We start from the raw sequence: 19,827 nt of genomic DNA, 5'->3' as shown, positions 1-19,827 counted from the left end.
ACAATTCAAAGGGGCTGAAGCCAACCCCCTTTTTGTGGGACCTCTCTGTAAGCAAACAGAAGGCAGGGTAGAAGGATGTCCCATCTTCGCCTGAGCTTTTCAGGTAATCCTTTGATCATACCCTTCAGGGTCTTGTTGAAACATTCAACAAGCCCATTGCATTGTGGATGATAAGGAGTGGTGAACTTGTAGTTGACACCGCATTCCTTCCACATAGCTGTTAACCCCTTAAGTGCTGCTGACGGCCAATGGTCGTCAGCAGCGCTACCTCCCCAGTGCTGCGCACGACCATTGAACGTCCATTCAGCACTAGTTCTAATGGACAGCGCAGCACTGGGGAGAAATGTTTACACGCAGCTAAGGTGTTAAGTATCCTGACATGAAGTTGGCACCTCTATCAGATACTACCTCCTTAGGAAACCCCACTCTGGAGAAAACTCCAAGTAAGGCCCTGGCCACAACAGGAGCTATTGTGGTCCTAAGGGGAATTGCCTCTGGGTACCTGGTGGCATGGTCCACCACCACCAGTATGAATCTGTGCCCAGATGCTGTAGGGGGATCCATTGGACCTACAATATCAATCCCCACTCTTTCAAAGGGAACCCCCACCACAGGTAGTGGTATCAGGGAGGCCTTTATTGCGCCACCTGTTTTGCCACTGGCTTGGCAGGTTACACAGGAGCGACAAAACTCCTTGGTATCTTCAGACATGTGAGGCCAGTGAAAGTGAGGGACAAGCCTGTCCCAAGTCGTATTCTGGCCTAGGTGTCCTGCTAAAGGAATATCATGGGCCAAGGTTAGAAGGAGGCCCCTAAATTGCAGAGGTATAACCAACCTCCTGGTTGTACCAGGCTTGGGGTCTCTACCCTCTGAATAAAGGAGCCCATCATCCCAATACACTTTATGGGTACCTTGAGCATTCCCAGCAGCCTCAGCAGCAGCCTGCTGTCTGAGGGTTTCAAGGGAAGGACAGGTTAACTGAGCCTGCCCCAAGTCTGCCATAGAAGGCCCCCTTGTCCCCAGAAACTCAACCTGATCAGGTTCAAGTTCTTCAGGGCACACCTGGTTCTCCTCAATGTGAAAAGAGGATTCCACACAAATTACTCCTTTGTTTATGTATGTGTTTTTATTATTGTTACTGTTCTTCTTTTATTTCACGTTTTAGTTCGGTAAACTTATGATCGTTGTAAATCTTTAGTCATGTTTACATCAGCGACAGAGTTAAATTTCAATCCAATGCATTTCGGGCGTATCCATACCGCCCTTCATCAGGGAGTCAACACTATAAACAAAATATAACAATCATGAGTCAAAATGTACTGTGTGTGCGTAGTGTTCAGCTAAACCATATCACCGTCTACACCTATATGTGTATTATCTGCTTCTCCACCATAACCTTACATGCCCGTGACTAACTGGTCAGATACTGTCTTTTGAAGATACCACTTACGTGTCGCTGTATTCAAACTCGAGGTTATATCACTGCAACAAAAACCAATATGAACTATGAGGACCCCAGCACGATTTCAAAGCACTTCTCACAAGCTAAACTTCCATAATTTCCTATTCGTAAACTAACCTGATATGCTGTTTACCGGCGTCTCATCTTGTTCTTTCACCAAGTTAGCAACCGCCTCCGTTCGAATCGTTCGCCATGTTTACCAACAATGTGCTCTACTATAGGCTAGAGTTCCGATCATGTGATCGCAAAGCTAAACAAAATACTCAGCATTCAATACTTGCGTGTATGTATAGGCATTTATATGTATAGGCATTTATATAGCGCACTACTTACCCGGAGGGTCCCAAGGCGCTTCGACCGCTGCGAAACCCTTCCTGGCTTCCCTGAGAGATGGTCCCTTAATGGGTATCTCCAGGGTGAGACCAGGCATCCCCGGCGGTCTGGTGGGGCCGTTAGTGAAGATGAGGCAAGCTAATGCCCAGAGTTGCCGAGTGTGAACGCTGATCAGAGTGGGCACCGAGGCGAGAGAATTATCGAGTCCGCTGACCCTGGTCCAGAAACCTGCCGTGCCGGGAATCGAACCCTGGTCCCGGGCCGTTCTCTGCTCTCGGGTCTGCCGCCTCTAACCAGTGAGCCACACTACTTCACTGTAACATATAAAATGTTATCACGCGATTTTTCTCTAGTTTTACTTTCTACCACCTTCAGAAGAAAACTAACTGATGATGCCCAAAAAAATCAAAAGCTCGAAAATGCCAGGTTCTAAAAATATTCACGTGGGAACCGAACCCCATTGCTCTCCGTGCTAAAAAAACAGGATAATTCCGATGTGCTATATTGTTTGTGAAGAGAACGTGTGTAGTGTGATTTTATATGGTGACACAGTAAATACGTTATTAACTCATATTTTAACACAAAAACAAATAATGTACAATTAACTTCGCAGGTTTCCCTTTTCCAGAATAAGGGGACACAAAACACTCAGTCTTTTATAGATAGCAGGACAGTTCCATACGTTCATTGAGCCCATTCGGGCTCTGGGTACAAAGTTTGTGAATCCAAAAATTCTCTTGCTGCAGCATAAATTTAGTATTATCTCTTCCTTCTGTTTTTTCTACAGTCTCCAGTAACATATATTTTAATTGAGAGATGTTGTGCTGCGCCTCCATGAAATGGGTAGCTACTGATGATTTGATGTTTTTCATCCGTATATTGGACTTGTGCTCGGTTAATCTTGTCTTCACACTTCTTTCCGTCTTACCAATATATAATTTTCCGCATGGACACTTCAATGCGTAGATTACGTTTTTGGAATCACAAGTCGCGTTAACTCTCACTTTGATCTCATTGCCTTTCATTGAATGGTTTATTGTGTTACCTTTGATAATGCTGTTGCAATTTCCACAACTTAAACATGGTTTTGTACCCTTATAAGCTATGGTTACAGGTTGATGTCGTTTCGAGATTTCCCCCAAGTTTTGGGCTCTAGTATGAGCAAATATTGGAATTTGATCAAAAGATTTTTGAAAATCCGGTTCGAGCTTGAGCATCTTCCAGTGTTTGGTGATGATTTTTTTAAAGTTGTAACTTTGTGTTGAATATTTGGATACCGCTACTATTCGAGCTTCCTCATGTTTTATTGTGGGCTTTAAAAGTTCTTTTCTGTCCATGGCATCCACTTTTCTTTTGCCGTTATCTATAATTTCTTTAGGATAACCTCTATTCAAAAATCTTGTCGACATCTCTTCCAATGTTATGTCCACTTTAGTGCTGTCTGATGTGATTCTCTTAGCCCTTGTCATCTGTGAGTAGGGTAAATGTTTTTTCAGGCTGGGTTGGTGAAAGCTAGCAAAATGCAACATGTATTTCCTGTCCATTTCTTTTCAGTACATACTAGTTTCAAATCCTTCATTTGTGATGGTTATCCTAACATCCAAAAAGGTTACTGTTGAGTCTGAGATATCCCATGTTAGTTGTATGCGACTATCCTCTTTGTTGAACTCACATAGAGCAAACTCCAACAGATCTTTTGAAGATTTCCAAAGGATGAATATATCATCAATATAGCTCACAATGGATATTAAGTTGTCATTCCATATTGATTTCGAGAAGATATTGGTTTCTTCGTAGTCCTGCATAAAGATGTTGGCGTATACCGGCGCCGCCGAATTTCCCATAGCTGTTCCTGTGAGTTGTTGATACCATAGGTCTTTGTATCTAAAGTAGCTTTGGTACAAAGTGAATGTCATAAGTTCCATAAGGAATACTTGTAGTTCTTGATTCAAATCAGTGTTCAATAGAGCTTTCTCTATTGCTTCCATTCCCAGGTGATGTGGTATCGAAGTATAAAGGGAGCGTACGTCAGCTGTACACATGATGATCAGTTCCTCTGGGTCTATGGTTATCTTATCAAATTTCAATAAGAAATCCGTAGTGTCTTTGATGTATGTTCTCATGTTTTTCACTGTAGGTTGGAGATATTTGTCGATAAGTTGACCAATGGGTTCATGGAAACTTCCTCGGGTCAAAGCGATTGGCCGTAATGGTGGATCCATCAAGTTCTTGTGTATTTTCGGTATCATATAAAATACTGGGCTCCTAGGATTTGATTTAGTTAAAAAGTTGTTGGTCTTTATGTTGATGGTACCCATTTCATATGCTCTGTTAATGATGATTCCTAATATTTTTGAGAATTCCATTGAGGGATTTCCACTTAATTGCAAGTAGGTATTTTCGTCTGAGATGTGCTCCAAGACCTTCTTCTCATACATGGAATTGTTCATAATAACCTGGTTTTTTAGCACGGAGAGCAATGGGGTTCGGTTCCCACGTGGATATTTTTAGAACCTGGCATTTTCGAGCTTTTATTTAATTTTTGGGCATCATCAGTTAGTTTTCTTCTGAAGGTGGTAGAAAGTAAAACTAGATAAAAATCGTGTGATAACATTTTATATATTACACGCAAGTATTGAATGCCGAGTATTTTGTTTAGCTTTGCGATCACATGATCGGAACTCTAGCCTATAGTAGAGCACATTGTTGGTAAACATGGCGAACGATTCGAACGGAGGCGGTTGCTAACTTGGTGAAAGAACGAGATGAGACTCCGGTAAACAGCATATCAGGTTAGTTTACGAATAGGAAATTATGAAAGTTTAGCTTGTGAGAAGTGCTTTGAAATCGTGCTGGGGTCCTCATAGTTCATATTGGTTTTTGTTGCAGTGATATAACCTCGAGTTTGAATACAGCGACACGTAAGTGGTATCTTCAAAAGACAGTATCTGACCAGTTTGTCACGGGCATGTAAGGTTATGGTGGAGAAGCAGATAATACACACATAGATGTAGACGGTGATATGGTTTAGCTGAACACTACGCACACAGTACATTTTGACTCATGATTGTTATATTTTGTTTATAGTGTTGACTCCCTGATGAAGGGCAGTATGGATACGCCCGAAATGCATTGGATTGAAATTTAACTCTGTCGCTGATATAAACATGACTAAAGATTTACAACGATCATAATGTTTACCGAAATGAAACGTGAAATAAAAGAAGAACAGTAACAATAATAAAAACACATACATAAACAAAGGAATAATTTGTGTGGAATCCTCTTTTCACATTGAGGAGAACCAGGTGTGCCCAAAGGGATGTCTTTAATGTCCCATTAAAGACACAACATTCGGATTCATTATCAGGCGCCCAGGGACGTTGGCTGCCACCTACCGAGCACCCACAACGGATAGAAATTTTGAAATCGCAACAGTTGGAGCTGTGCACTTATCCCCTTTTTGAAATATTCAAGTTCTTCAGGGACAGTTCCTTCGGGGGTCTCAAGATCATCTTCCTGGGAAGGCTGATCCTCACTTGTAGGCAGGTGGGAAGGCACAGCCTTTACCCTCCTGTTCTTTTTCTTGGTAGGTGCTTGGTCCATTGTTCCAGGATCCAAGACCTGAGGTTCAGAGAGGCACTTTTTGGCCTGTGACCTAGTCACAGCAAGGACATGTGATGATATCCCTAACATCTCTGCATGAGTCCTGTACTCTACTTCTAACCATAGGGAGCTCTCCAGGTCATTGCCCAACAAACATTCAACTGGGAGATCTGCACTAACCACAACTCTTTTGAGGCCAGTTACCCCTCCCCAGGAGAAATTAACAATTGCCACACTATGTGTAGTAGTGACATTGCTGGCATTGGTCACCAGGTAATTATCACCTGGTATGTATTGTCCAGGGTCCACAAAGCTAGGTGTCACCATAGTGACAAAGGAACATGTGTCCCTGTATGCTTGAGCCACTTTTTCATTAATCAAAGGTGTCTGTCTGTACTTGCCCAGATTACTGGGGCTTATAGTAGGGGGCAAATCTATGTCCCCATCACAAATCAGAACAGCCTGTGTAGGGGTTCTGACTAGGCCAGACTCTCCCTCAGTTCCCAAGGTGATACCCACTACCCCCTTAGTTTGTGGACCAACACTGCCAACTGTACTAGTGGGTGCAGGTACCTTAGGGGCTGCAGTGTTGGGGGCTCCACCCTTTTTACACTCACTGGTCCAGTGAGAGGTGTTTTTACAGGTACTACACCAGGGTTTTCTTTGACCTTCTTTCTTCTTCTTCTTGGAAGTTTGGGACCCACCCTCTGTATTAGTTTGGGGCCCTGTTGAAGACTTCTGGTCTTTAACTTTCTGCTCCCCACCCTTCTGGTCTGTTTTCTTTTGGTCACCACCCTGGTTCTGGTTCTTTTTCTTAACCCTGGTTCTAACCCATTTGTCTGCCCTCTTTCCCAATTCTTGGGGAGAGGTCAGATCTGAGTCAACCAGGTGTTGATGCAGCTGCTGGTTCTGACAATTATTTAAAATGTGTTCTCTCGTAAGTAAATTGTACAATCCTTCATAGTCTGTAACCTTACTTCCCAGCAACCATCCCTCCAGAGCCTTGGTGGCACATTCAACAAATTCAGCCAAGTCCTGAGTCTGTGTCTTCTGGGTCTCTCTGAACATCAACCTGTACTGTTCAGTGGTTAAAGCCTAACCCATCAATCAGAGCACTCTTCAGGACCAGGTAGTTTCTAGAATCCCCATCACTAACTGCCACAAGATTGCTGCCCGCTGCTCCTGAGGGATCTGCTGTACTCTGCAGGCTCTCTCAAGTGCAGTCATCGATTTGTGGATGTCCTCCCCAGCTTTGTAGGGGGGCACAATCTTACTCAGGTTTCTATTGTCATAGGACCTGTCTTTATCCTTAGGCAAAAATCCTGCCACCAGTGGATCCTAATCCACCCACTCTAGGCTGTCTTGCTCTAGCAAGTTTCTCTTGGGCCAGGGCAACTTCTAATTCTCGCTTATGGATCCTAAACTCAGCCTCTCTCATGTTGGCCTTATGTTATGTTCCCTCCTCTGAGGGGATGTCATCCTCCTTCTGGAGTGACCATGAGAACCTCTAGAAGCTTGGGAGGTGTTGGATTCACCTGAGTGATTCCTCCTCCTCCTTTGCTCCTGGTTAAGTCCAATTGGGGGTCTGAGTGGGTTTAACCCTGACACAGTCCCAAATTGGCTTAAGTTAGCCTGGCTAAGCCCTCTGGCTAGCACCTGACTATTTCTACCATCATCAGAATCACTGTTCTCCCCTTCTGTCTCTTCCTCCTCCTCATACTCAGGCTGAGTATCTCCAGAGATCTAGTCTTCCTCATCTATCTGGACAACAGGGACAGGGGCATCAGCATTATCATCTTCAATGGGAGAGCCTCCTTCCACATTCCCTGTGGGGTCTGCTTTAGAGGTCTTTAGAGCTTCAGACTGGTCTAAAAGCTCTCTGAGGTGGTCTGTGGTAGGGGTTGGACCCGTCTTGAGACCTCTTAAGGTACACAGCTGCCTCAATTCTTTAAAGTTTAACATAGCAAATTTGGATGGTGCCCTTGGAGGGTCACTCTCAACAGGGGCAGGTCCAGTGGACCCCTCTGCTCCAGACATTGCTCTAGTGTGGGTGGATGTGTTGCAATCTACCTACACTGGTGTTTACCTACTAAACCTATCTAATAGTTGTAGTCAGGGTGTGCTACTCCCTATCCTCAACAACAACTAAGTTCAGTAGAACTTAAGTATACTAGTCTTGTTTTATATGTACCTAGCAGGTACCTGTATGATCTTCCAAATGATATTTTCAAAGATTGTAATGGTAAAACAACAGCATGCTCAAATCCCACCGCTGCCACCAATGTGAGAAGTTGGCCTGGTATATGATGCTCACTAGTTCTAGTGATCCCCTTGTACCATGCCAAGCAACCCTTATGATGATTGGTTGTAAGTCAACCTTATAGACCAGCTATCCTAGAGGTAGCGTGGACAAAGCAGTCTTAGGCTTAACTCTGTAAAGGCATGTGAAGCAAGCTGTTTACCATACACAATCCCCTTGAATACCAAATGAAAGGTCACCACACAGATATATATTGAAAATATATATATATATTTATTTACTACAAGTATCCCCTATACTCTTTATGAGCACAGAAGCAATTTCGTTAAAACAAAATACTGTTTAAATAAATATACAAAAGTTGCACAATATGGATGAGCCTCCAGGGGCCACCTAAACCATACTCTAAAATAGTGGTATAAGTATCACTAATCGAAAAGGAAGTAGGCCTAGGGCCTGGGGAATCGCTGGAGCTGTTCGGGACTAGCAGTGACTAAGTCGGGAATGGCCCGCGGGACTCGGGTGCAGCGCTTAAAGCACACGCATGCACCAAGTCAATGGTGCGTAAAAAGTACAAAGTTACTGAAAAGGGAACCTTCCGGATGACCTAGAACCTAGCAACTTGGAACATAGACACTAGAGGTGTATTGCTACACAGGAGCACCGGAGTGCCAGGGTTACCTCACCCATATGTGTCAAAGTGTGTCGGGTTTCGTCGCGCTGGTCTATGGAGCCTGTAGATGAAGATGCTGCAGGTGGGTCGTCGAGGAGAGTTCCGGTGGATACAAGGGTGGATCTGAAGAGGTGAAGACCTGAAAGCAGAGGGGACAATGTTCAAAGCCACTAGCCAGTGACTACCGTGGGACCAGGAGGGAACCAGGCGATGTCGGGTGCAAACAGGCGAAGAAGTGAAGATTGTCTCTGCAGCCACGTGGACACGAAGAGGTCGAGGACGTCCAGGAGTCGATCACGAGCTGTCCCACGAAGGTTCTAGCTGATGGCGGTGTCGGCTTCTTGATTGGAGCAAACAGGCCTTGGCTATTACAAGCCACGCAGGAAACGATGCAAGCTTCTCACTCGGACCAGCAAGGTCAGAGGGGCTGCTCCTTTTTACAGGAGCGAGGGCCAGTCTGCAGCAACCAGACCAGCGGTGTTGATTTCGGATTTCGTCGCCAAGATGGCAACTAGCCAACGGGCCAGTAACCGGGATGACGCGTCGAGTGGCTAAATGCAAAAGGGCCCCACGGAGATCGTGGAGATTCTGGGGGGCTGCTCTTCGGTCCAGATCCTGCTCGATGGTGGGGCTTTTCAAACTCCAAAGCACAGCATCGAGGGTGCCTCGGGTGCTGCGCAGTCAGCTTCTCGTGAATCTTCCAAGATGGCCGGTCCCACGTCTCTCGGTGCCTCCACGGGTCTCTTCTTTCAGGGACTGTGGATCGGGCTCTGAGATGTCTGGGAATCTGGGTCTTGTCGGGCTCTGGGCTCGGGCTCCGGCGGGAGGCGGTGGCAAGGCAGACGTCGAGTTTCTGGATGGTGCCTGCATTCACAGGGTGGTCACTCCTTGGCCACAAGGGAGATGCTCTTCAGTCTTCTGTGCAGCAGAATGTCGAAGTCCAGTGTTCTTCTTAGTTTCAAGTCGAGTTCAGGATGATCTGAAGTCTTGGGACACAGCTCCTACTCTTATTCCAAATCTAGGGGCTGGCTTATGCACAGGGACACCTTGTGTGCCCCAGGCATGTCTCATTCTAGTCAGCCCTGTCCTACCCAATACACAAAATCCTGTCTGGGGTGGTGCTCGCACCTCCCAAGGCAGGAAACCCTTTGTCCAAGCCTCCCCCGCTGGAAGGACTCCCAGCAGCAGGGGGTCAGACTTGTGTCTGTGGTGGCAGCATCCATTTTGTGATGCTGAGGCTCGAGTTAACTTTAACCGGGGTTCAGGTTATGTACATGTGCATGTCGTGTCCCTCTAGAAGGGTGGAAGGCTACCCCCGTCGCCAGAATTGGCGAAGGGGTAGTATCCCAATTCGTATGACACCTTACTCGACATGTTTTGATAAAGCCAAACCAAAGTTAGCAAGTAACCGCGAGGATTATAATGCACTTAAGAGTATATGGTATGGCAATATCCCGGAACAGCTAAGGGAGTTGTTCCCAACAGCTGTAGACAGGCTCAGCTCGTGCCAGAGCACCATCTCACATGAAACCAAGCACTCTGCCTCCAGGATTGTCGAGGCCTTCCATAGGAGTGGCTTATAGGTTACCATGTGTCCAGATATGTTAGATATAGGTATACTACATCTAAGTAAGAGGTGATTACACCAACTTACCACAGCTGATGGATCAGCCAGTTGTGTCAAATGTGGAGGCCAGGCCAGGGGTGGCATAATACATGCTGCAGACCCTGGTAGGCCTTGGATACACCTATGCCCTGGGTACCTGGGGTACACTGTTATAGGGGCCTATAAGGGGAACCAGATCCAATTCGTAATGCACCTAGAGTGCATTGGCATTAAATTAGAGAGAGAACAGCAGGCTGTGGGTCTGATTAGCAGGCCCACAGCCACATTAAGTCATAAACCAGTGAAGCAAAAAGCAAAAATTTGGGGTGACCATAGGATAGCAGACCCTACTCTCCTACAGTTGCTATTTCCAATGTTGACCTATCCATTATTGTAGATATATGTCACAGTTCGGTCAAATATATCCTTTACAGAATCCTGTTAGTTTGATATTCATCTGTAAATTACAGCCCAGGTTCTGTAGTGTTACCTGGGCTCTCCCTAATAACTAGTACAGGAAATTGGTTGTAGGCACATGGGTGGCTTTTGGGAACCCTTCTTGCATTGAGAAGCAACTGCGGGAGCAGAGTATGAACAGGCTGGAACTCCTACAATCGACCAGGAAGTGTCAGGAAAATCCAAGGCTGCTCAAGGAAGAGTCAGGAGTGATGGAAGATTAAACTGTAACATATGGCTGCTTGGCTCTATGTTCTTTACTTGTAAATATTTTTAATTTTTTTACTAACATGTGGATGGAGTAAATGATAAACGCCTAAGACCCAAGCGTCTTAAATCAGCAGACCAACTTGGCTGCTATACAGAGGGAGCTGGATTGCTTAAAGGCCGAGTATCAGTCTAATTTAGATAAAATAATTAAAGACAGGTGGGATGCTAGTAAATTACAAAATTTCTCTTATGGAGAAAAATGTAGATGCCTTCTTGCTTGGAAGGCCAGGTCGGATAGGGTTAGAAATCAAATAAGAGGATTAAATTTGCATGGTACAGGGGCCCTATCGTATGACAATGATCAGATCTCGGAGGAAGCTAAATTATTTATGCAAGATCTCTATACAGAGAATAATGATTCCTCAACTCAAAGAGCAGTAGATTGGCTTAAGCAGCTTGAGGTACCTCAGCTAACGGATGCAGATAGTGCCTTTTTGAGTTCAGCCATTAAAGAGGGAGAGGTATACAACCAGTTAAAAAAGATGGCCAAGGGAAAGGCATCTGATGGGCTCCCGGTAGGAATATATCAAATAGGCGCCGACATAGTCGTCCCTATTCTCCCGACTTTGTTTAATAAAATACATCTACAGCGGCAAGGGAAACTGCAGTGAAGCTGGCAATGTACTGGCACCTCACCCCGGTCCGGCTTCACAAAGGGAATCCATCACGCAGTGAGCTTTTCTGGAGGGGCTGCGGGGAGCGAGGCACTTTAACCCATCTCCTCTGGGACTGTCAAGAAATCCGGAGCTATTGGGAAGCGGTACTAAATGACATTGATTCCACCTTTGCGACTGAAATCCCAAGATTCACGGCTTATTCTATACTGGGACTCCCCAATGCACTCACCTTCCCTTTGAAATCAGTTTGGGGTCGTCAAATGGGGATCGCTATGCAGGCAGCCACGCAACATATCTTATCACTGTGGGGCTCAACGAATAAGCCCACACACACAGGGTGGTTACACAAGCTCTGGTTCACCCTTGGGATGGAACGCATACAGGCTACACTTACAAATTCCACCGCTGCATTTCAAAAAACGTGGCTTCCATTGTTGTCCCTCCTGTCCAAAGAATTCAATGAAGTCACATGTCCTAAATATCTTCGGGTTCTACGCCTCACTGACACCACACATGACTCTCGGTGACTTTTTGGCTACTCGCACCAATCTTCACTGGCCCAATCGTCGATTTTCTGCTAACATATGGCACACTGATTGGGGTGGGGAGGGGGGTCGGGTCGGGGTTGGGCGGGGGGTTTTGGTTGTGGTTGTTTTTATTATTCTGCCTTCTTGCAATGCCAGACAATTGCCTCCATGATATCGTACTCTCTTCTTGGCATATGTACCTCGCTTCGCCTTTCATTCTCAGGGAAGACATGCTTGTCTGTCCCGCCAGCTGAATATGCCTATTGCCTCTACAATTTGTCACGATGTCTCCTTTTACTTTTGCTGGTAAAATCAATAAAAACACATTTGAAACTAATAAGATACATCTGACAGGTGAGATTACTCCACATACCTGGTCAGAAGCAACAGTCACCTTGATTTTGAAGCCTACTAAAGACTCTCTGGCCATTGAGTCCTATAGGCCAATCTCGCTGCTAAACACTGACTGTAAAATCTTTGCGGGGGTTTTGGCAGCGAGATTGGCTAAAGTTATTAAAACTGTGGTGCACGAGGATCAGAGGGGCTTTATGTCGGGTAGGCAATTGAATGAACTGACCTTCCAGGCTATTGCTGCCATAGATGTTGCCACCGATAGGAAACTCCCTTTGACTATTGTAGCCATCGACGCCGCTAAGGCATTTGACCAACTTAATTGGTCTTATCTATGGGAGGCACTATCCGGATTTGGTATCCCGATAAACGTTATATCATCAATTAGAGCACTCAACTCTAATCCTAAGGCTAAAATTCTTGCTAATGGTCTCCTGGTGAGAATATCGCGTGGTACCAGGCAGGGGTGTTCCCTCTCCCCGATATTGTTTAATTTGTACATTGAACCTTTGGTTATTCAGCTAAGATCAGATCGTTTGATTAAACTCTTTAATATCGCAGAAATGGCCTTGAAGTGTGCTTTATATGCAGATCATCTTTTAATGTTTCTTCCAACCCAAAAGAGGAAATTCCCAGACTCTTTGATCAGGCAGAAGCTTTTGTGGCAATTTCGGGCTATAAAATAAATAAAGAAAAAACTGAGGTGATGCAGTGGAATCAGGAGGCGGTGCTTCCGGAGGTAAAATCACGGATGAGATGTCTCGGAATACATCTGGCTCAGGATATCACAGAGATATCTCAAATGAACCTAGATAGAGTCTACAAGGAGGTCTGTGGCCTTTTACAACGCTGGTCAGGTCTCCAGTTGAATATCTTTGGGAGAGTAAATTTAATTAAGATGGTCATCTTGCCTAAAATCACCTTTCTGTTTAACTCTATTCCACTAATGTTTAGCCCGAAAGACATAGCGAAAATACAGGGGAAAATTGGTTCCTTCATCTGGAACACGAAATCATCAAGAATCTCCTGGAAAATTTGAGAAGAAAATTAAAATCAGGAGGGTTAGCCTTACCAGATATACTTATCTATTGCCATTCTTTTCACTTTAAAAACTTTAGATTATTGGCAGATAGGGCTGATACATCATCCTTAGGCCAACTGTTTCAGGCACTATTACATGGTAAATCTCAGCGGCATGAATACTTTCTGTTTAAGTTTGGTGACTCCAGGTTTTACAAGAAAGTGAGGTTAAAGATCTTGGGTACGGGTCTGAAAAACTGGATATTCCTTACAAGAAAGTTGGGAATTCCCTACTATGCGCCCCAGGCTCCGATATGGGATTCTCCGGGGACACCCGAGTGCCTCCTTTGTGATGTTAAATTCAGTGGTTAAGTCCGCCCCCCCTTAAAAGGAATCATCGTTTCACTTTGTACAGAGTGTACCTTTCACCTAAAAAACTTCTAAAAATTACTAGCCTAGAATACGGTCGCCCAAGATGCAAATTTCCTGCCGCCGACGATCTTCATATGTTTGTAGAATGCCCAATGCTCACAGATTACTGGTCCAAAATAGAAGAGTTCTTGGCTGAGGTACTGGGCGCACAAATTGTGGTTACCCCGAGGACAATTTTGTTTGGGCTAGCAGCAGAATACCATCCGAATGACATGGCGGCTAAATTTATTTTTTATGTGATGATCCTAGCAAGGCGGGAAATATGTAGAGCCTGGAAGGATGTAAACGCCCCAATCTTTCCAGACTCACTGAAATATATCATCTACATTAGTGAGTCGAACATGGCCTGTGATTGCACTAGCTATGATGAGATCTGGGCGGCCCTTGTGGCATGGCGGAACAGATGAGGGTATTTCAATGATTTCACCTGGGCACTGTTGGATCTTTTTCTTCAATCCAAAGGGCTCCCTAGTTAAAGAGGATTGGAGTGGATTAAACAAACAGTATAAGCTAGAGGGGTTTCCCCTTTCTCTCTCTCCTCTGGGCTAAATATCGAAATCAGACCATCTTAAATACAGGAGCGAGGGGGGGATTCCCTATCTAGAATGCCCATTTTTGGTATATGAGGAATACAAAAGAAAAAAAAAAGACCCAGCGCGGAGGTCGAATTCCAGGCTTTACTATGAATCATGGAACATAGAAGCAACAGTAGATGTGCTAAGACCATGACGTGCTTCACCACACATTATGTGGAGAGTAAACACACAGTAGACGATCTATACTGGACAAGCCTTACATTTCTACCACCACCAGAGACCCCAATAGAATTGTATTTCTATAGGAACAGAAAAGGGTGTCTAGTCTGCGTAGCCATCAAATTGGCTTAATGATGAAATTCCTTGGAACACTCTCAGTAGGCTATGACTCCCATTAACATCACCCAAGACACTGAGGGTTTCCATTCAGACGGAAGGGGGAATGTAATTACACAATCCTGCTCAATATGAAACAGTGCCTAAGATAAGGGGGCTACATGGCCATGTTTTTAGTCTCCACCCTGGTTTTACTTCGCCTGGTATTGAATATAAACTTGCTGTGTTGTATTCCAGATTGGGACGACATAATCATTGAAGCTTAATACTTTCATATTACCATGGCAGCGCCATCAACACCTCCTTCCTTTCATTAAGACTGGTATTCGATCCTCCTTAAATAAACATAAAAGAAGCCCGCAAAAACCCCCTCCCCAATCTTTTGCCATCCATTTATTGTGAGAAAAAGACTTTTCATTGGTAATTTATTTTAATTACAATCAATATTTTCTGTCCGTTAATGAATTAATAATACGGGACTTACAAGCAATAAACAGACACTCCGCCTAAAACACTTGTAAATTCTTATCCTAATCGGGCATTAGGATTAATCATAGATGTTCCGGGTCTCTAGCCGCTTGGGCTGATGCATGCGTTCTAGTGGTCCTGAAGCGTCTGTGATGGAGCGAGGTGGCAAAAACAAAATTTTGTATACCCCTCGTAAAATCAATGTTCCATAACGTTAACAATTTACTAATGGTGTGATGTGGTGAAATAATCAACTATAGTATAAAGTTGCATACATAAACACAAGGGAATACTAATTTTGCCTGCATGAAGCAATATAATTAACTAATATATGTTATAATTGTGATGTGAACTAATGCGTAGCTTAAATGTAAACAAACGTAGTTTAAACGTGCTTATTGTATATGTTTTGTGCCAAAAGGTCATCGGAAATGTAAGTATAAAACGCATTTATGTGGCTTACCCGCTAGGTAATAATAAATGGGGAAACATTAGTTCGGTGGGAGGTAAACAGAAGGGCTTTAGTTCTATATTTAACATAAATTTGTGTTTGTTTCTATGATAGTTCCAAAAAGTGGCCTCTGAGGCCTACTAAGAAAATGGCCGCTCTCATGAACTGCGAGCGAATGTTAGACTGCGCATGTGCATCCAAAGCCTGCAAGCGCAAGTGAGCTGCATGTGCTCTGGTGGGAGGTTCAAGGCTACCTTGCCCTGGAAGCCAGGATGGTTGCCAAAACATGGACAGTCAAGTGTTCAAAACGTGGGAAAGCAGCGCGACGTTGCGAGTTAAGGAAGTGACCAGGCCAAAGACTGTCCTAAACAAAGCAGTATTATAATTTTGCTGATTCACCGTGAATATGATGTTATAATGGTGAGGAGATGCTCACCCACCACAAATTGTCCAATCAGAACCCGAATTGGTGATGCTAGATACTTTTTAGATAGATTAAGTTAGCAAATTAGTGTATAAAAACCCCTGATTTTGCTTAGAGGCATCGCTCCTTTCGATTTCCTCTGGAGATGCTGCCGGACTGAAGATCGATTTTTGGATGTAAGATTTCTCTCTGATTGTTAGTTTCTTTTACAGGACTGTTAGGATAAGACAAGGGTGTTAGTTAGGGATGTTAGGAGACAGTGAATTTGGAACTATCTGTCCTTTTTGCTAAAACTTCCCAACTGAACTTTTAAATAAATGTCTGTTTTCTGAGCTTTAAATAAAATGATCATTTTGAAATAAAAGTTAAAGATTTATTGAATAAAGAATGAATAAATGCCTCAATGTCAGATATACCAAAGTTTGCTTTGAATAAAAATTAGATTAAGGGAGAATTAGAGCTGGTCTCGTATTTTCCTATGCCTGATTTTCTTTCTAGCAGATCCATTGCCACAATGGTGGTGTGTCTGATTAAAATGGTGTTTAATGAAACCAAGGTAAATCGTTTTTGAACTATAGGTGTAAATAATAAATAGTTAATTAGATCTAGACACTCCGCCAATGTTATGGTAGGACTCCTGGTTCTTTCACCAAAATCCCGGAAGTTGAGTTAGATGAACAGAGAAAGTGTGCAGTGCAATGGGCCCCAGTGTTGAATGAATGTGTGTTTTGAAGATTCAGGGAAATGGCGATATTGATTTAGAATGTATTTTTGAAGTCCCGCTGTAGCATCTGCACGCTTGACGGAGCACACGTGGTCCGCGTTGCGGTCACATGTCAGGTAGAGGAACTCTCTTTAGAAGCCCCGATCATGGACGCCTGGTACCCACGCGGTCCCGGGAGGGATACAGAGCCAGTGGGGAACCCACCATGACAAAGTAAGCAGGGGGCTTGATGCCAATACAGCAGGTGTGATTCGGGAGTTTGGAAACAAATCGCTCCTTTTTAATGGACAAGGAGCAGATACCTGGGGTGACGATTGTGTGAGCTCCACGCAGGGCATTTTCAAACCTCAGGGGCTCATGAACTTACACCTAAGTGAACTAGATACTGGCATAAGTGAGGTAAAGAACTGTATCATGTAAGAATATGTCGCTCTCTAACGACTCCTGTGCCAGTTCCAGCAGGTTCCGCAGTAAACTCGGTAAGATTAACCGAGCTATTGACTCAATGCCCTAGCTCTACCAGTAAGGGTATATGCATGTGTTCACACTGAGTGATGTTGTGATAGAGATTGATAGGTGTGGGTTTATACAACAGTTTTAAATACAGTTGGAGATTCGAGAAGGGTTCTTGGATCTCACCATTAAACAAGGGCATTGTCCCCACGAGAGGTGTTTAAAATGGAATGTTAAACATGCTGCATCGCACCGAATGGGTTGAGAAGGACATAGACAGAAAAGTTTTCTCACGTAATGGTATCACAAGGCATTTCGCTTGTTATGCTTTCCATTATTCTTTTCACTTGTACATATGTTCTTTATCACTTACAGATCCAATTGAGAGTACGGTTACAGGACCATAAATAGATTATAAATCACAGGTGCAGTAATCGATATACACATTGAGGTAGTTCAGAAAGGGGATAAGACTAGCGATCTAACAGTCCTGAGGAAAGCTGGGAGAGACACGATATCCGCTGAAACATGCCAACTTCTTTGCAGAGTGGAGGGGTAAATGGTGCATAATCCACTTGTTTCAGCCACCATCCTTTGGTAGGGAGATACCTTTTAGCTCTAACAAGGGAATCCTCGAACAAAATTATCTGGATATCCCTGAGTTTGTTTTAACTCATAGTCTCCACTTATTTTTCTTTATATCCTGTCCTTTTCTTTATGTTTGTATTGTCTTCCCCACCCCATTGCTCCACCTCAAGTGTTGGTTTGCGCAGAAGTGTCAGTAGCAGCCCATGATTAAGCATGCAACAAACTTTTGTGGGTGAGGGCAGTTTTTCAAAGCTTTGCTGTTTGTCATTTCTGTACTTCTTTTAAAAATAGCGATGTACACGTCCTTACTTCTCTGTGTATGACAAGATGTCCTGTTGGGACCATACTCCACCAATTCAAGATTGTCAGGATCACTGGTTCTGAGCTTCATGGGTGTGTGGCAGGGCCAAGACTTGGGGAAGCCCGTGAAAAGGGTGAACTCTTCCATACACTGAGTATATTCTCAGAAGGGTTCCGCCAACTTTTACACAAACTCTGAGGTGCGAAAAAATGCCAACACAAACTTCTATGCACAGGAGAACCTCATTGCAGCCCCAGCAAATTTAGTGTCAAAAAGTGATCTCCAGACAGCTGTACAAGAGAAGCTTCGTTATTTCAGATGACAAATATGGTTCTGCTAACATGCCCCACCAGAAGATGGCCAGATCACACAACAAGCTTCTATCTCCAACTTCTGGAAGCTGACAGGGCATACCGAACTCTGATGCACAGCACAATCAACATCATGAAAGCTCATTGCATCATCATTTATGCGCACTGACACATCAGGATAACATTCAATACCATAAAAACAAAACAACACAGTGAAAGCACATCGTCAAAAGCAAGATATAGCGCAAACCCTAGTAAGAGCATAGCACGCCCCTGTCAAATCTAGAAGTGTAAGCTCTATGGGATCTATGCTAAGGCATATTAAGCATCCATCCCTCTCTCCACTTTTTCTCAGCTGGCGAGCAGGTATATCCATGTGAGTCCCAATCCAATCCACCTCTTATGACCATCAATTTCAGAAACTCTGCTCATTTACTCAACACTGTCTCCCCGGGAATACACGTCCTTAACCAGTTGCCATCTGACCTATCATTTCTTTAATAAAGCCAAAGAAAAAAGCATGGTATGTGTGTTCTACTTTGGTTATCAGTACAGCAATGTACACATGGCAACATCAGAAGGAAAAATGCTTAAGTGTTTAGTACACGCTGGGGAATAACTTCGCTTTGGGGGTTTGTCTATAGGGAAAAAAACAAGATCGCCTGGGGACGAGCAATCACTTTTGATTAATTGATGCTGGTCCCAACATACAGTACGAAACAGATTTGCTGAAAAATCCTGCGATCCAAAGGACAGGTCTAAATTTTGTGTTCCGGCTGCAGCTGAACTCAATAACATATGAGAAAAACCTAAAGTAGTTATGTAGAAACCCTAGCAGTAGCAAAGGATTACAATTATGTGTGCCAAGTTAGGTTCAAGTATCAACCAGAGCTCTTGCTGTGACTAGCAATGATATGGTAACCCAAGCAGGTGATACCCGAGTACCCTCCTAAACCAAGGAATCCAGAGAACGGTTGCCTGAAACCATAGGAGTAACTACATTAGTCATGTGATACCAAGTGAAAAGCCATGAAATGGCACAGAGTGCATTTAACCAGGCCAAATGCAACTACTCAGAGTAAGAAAACTAGGAAAAAAGAAAATTAACAACAGAAAATGAGCTAAGCAAATGGACCTGGGTGATAAGCAGTATCAATTGAGAACAAACACTATCAAGGACAGAAAACAACATGCATTTCAATTGAGAAAAAAAACAAGAGACACAACATTATGCTCATTTAATTAACCTGGCTCCACTATGACAAACACAACCATGGGATGCACGCTTCTTAAGAGATCCATCAATTTGTTCTTGCTGCAGTAGATGTCCTAAATGTGAAGGGTATGCCAGACTTGGGCCTCGTGTTCAATGTACAACAGGACTCAAGCTATACCTTTCTGACAAGACCTAAGAAGGTCAAAACAGGTCTGAGGCTGCTTATGTAGCCAACTGGAGCGGAGAGACCCCAGGAGTTGAGGTTGGACATTTCTTATTGGACCAGGACTATGGTTGACTTGGATATTAAGATCTGAGAAGAAGCACATCCAGGAATTATCCTTGCCTGATTACAAGCAGGAATTTCACAAAAAGATCAAGAAAATAAACATGGTCTACATGTGGG

General features: G+C 43.9%; 1 protein-coding gene across 2 annotated transcripts in view; it reads right to left on the bottom strand.

Moving 5' to 3' along the window:
• The window catches only part of LOC147692277 (uncharacterized), a 312,790-nt gene that overhangs the window by 171,198 nt on the left and 121,765 nt on the right, over positions 1–19,827 (bottom strand). The window lies entirely within an intron of this gene.

Source organism: Lissotriton vulgaris, chromosome 9 (genome assembly GCF_964263255.1).
Source record: "Lissotriton vulgaris chromosome 9, aLisVul1.2, whole genome shotgun sequence".
NCBI lineage: Eukaryota > Metazoa > Chordata > Amphibia > Caudata > Salamandridae > Lissotriton > Lissotriton vulgaris.
Note: the sequence above shows the minus strand (reverse complement) of the source record. Positions and strands in the feature narration are given on the sequence as shown.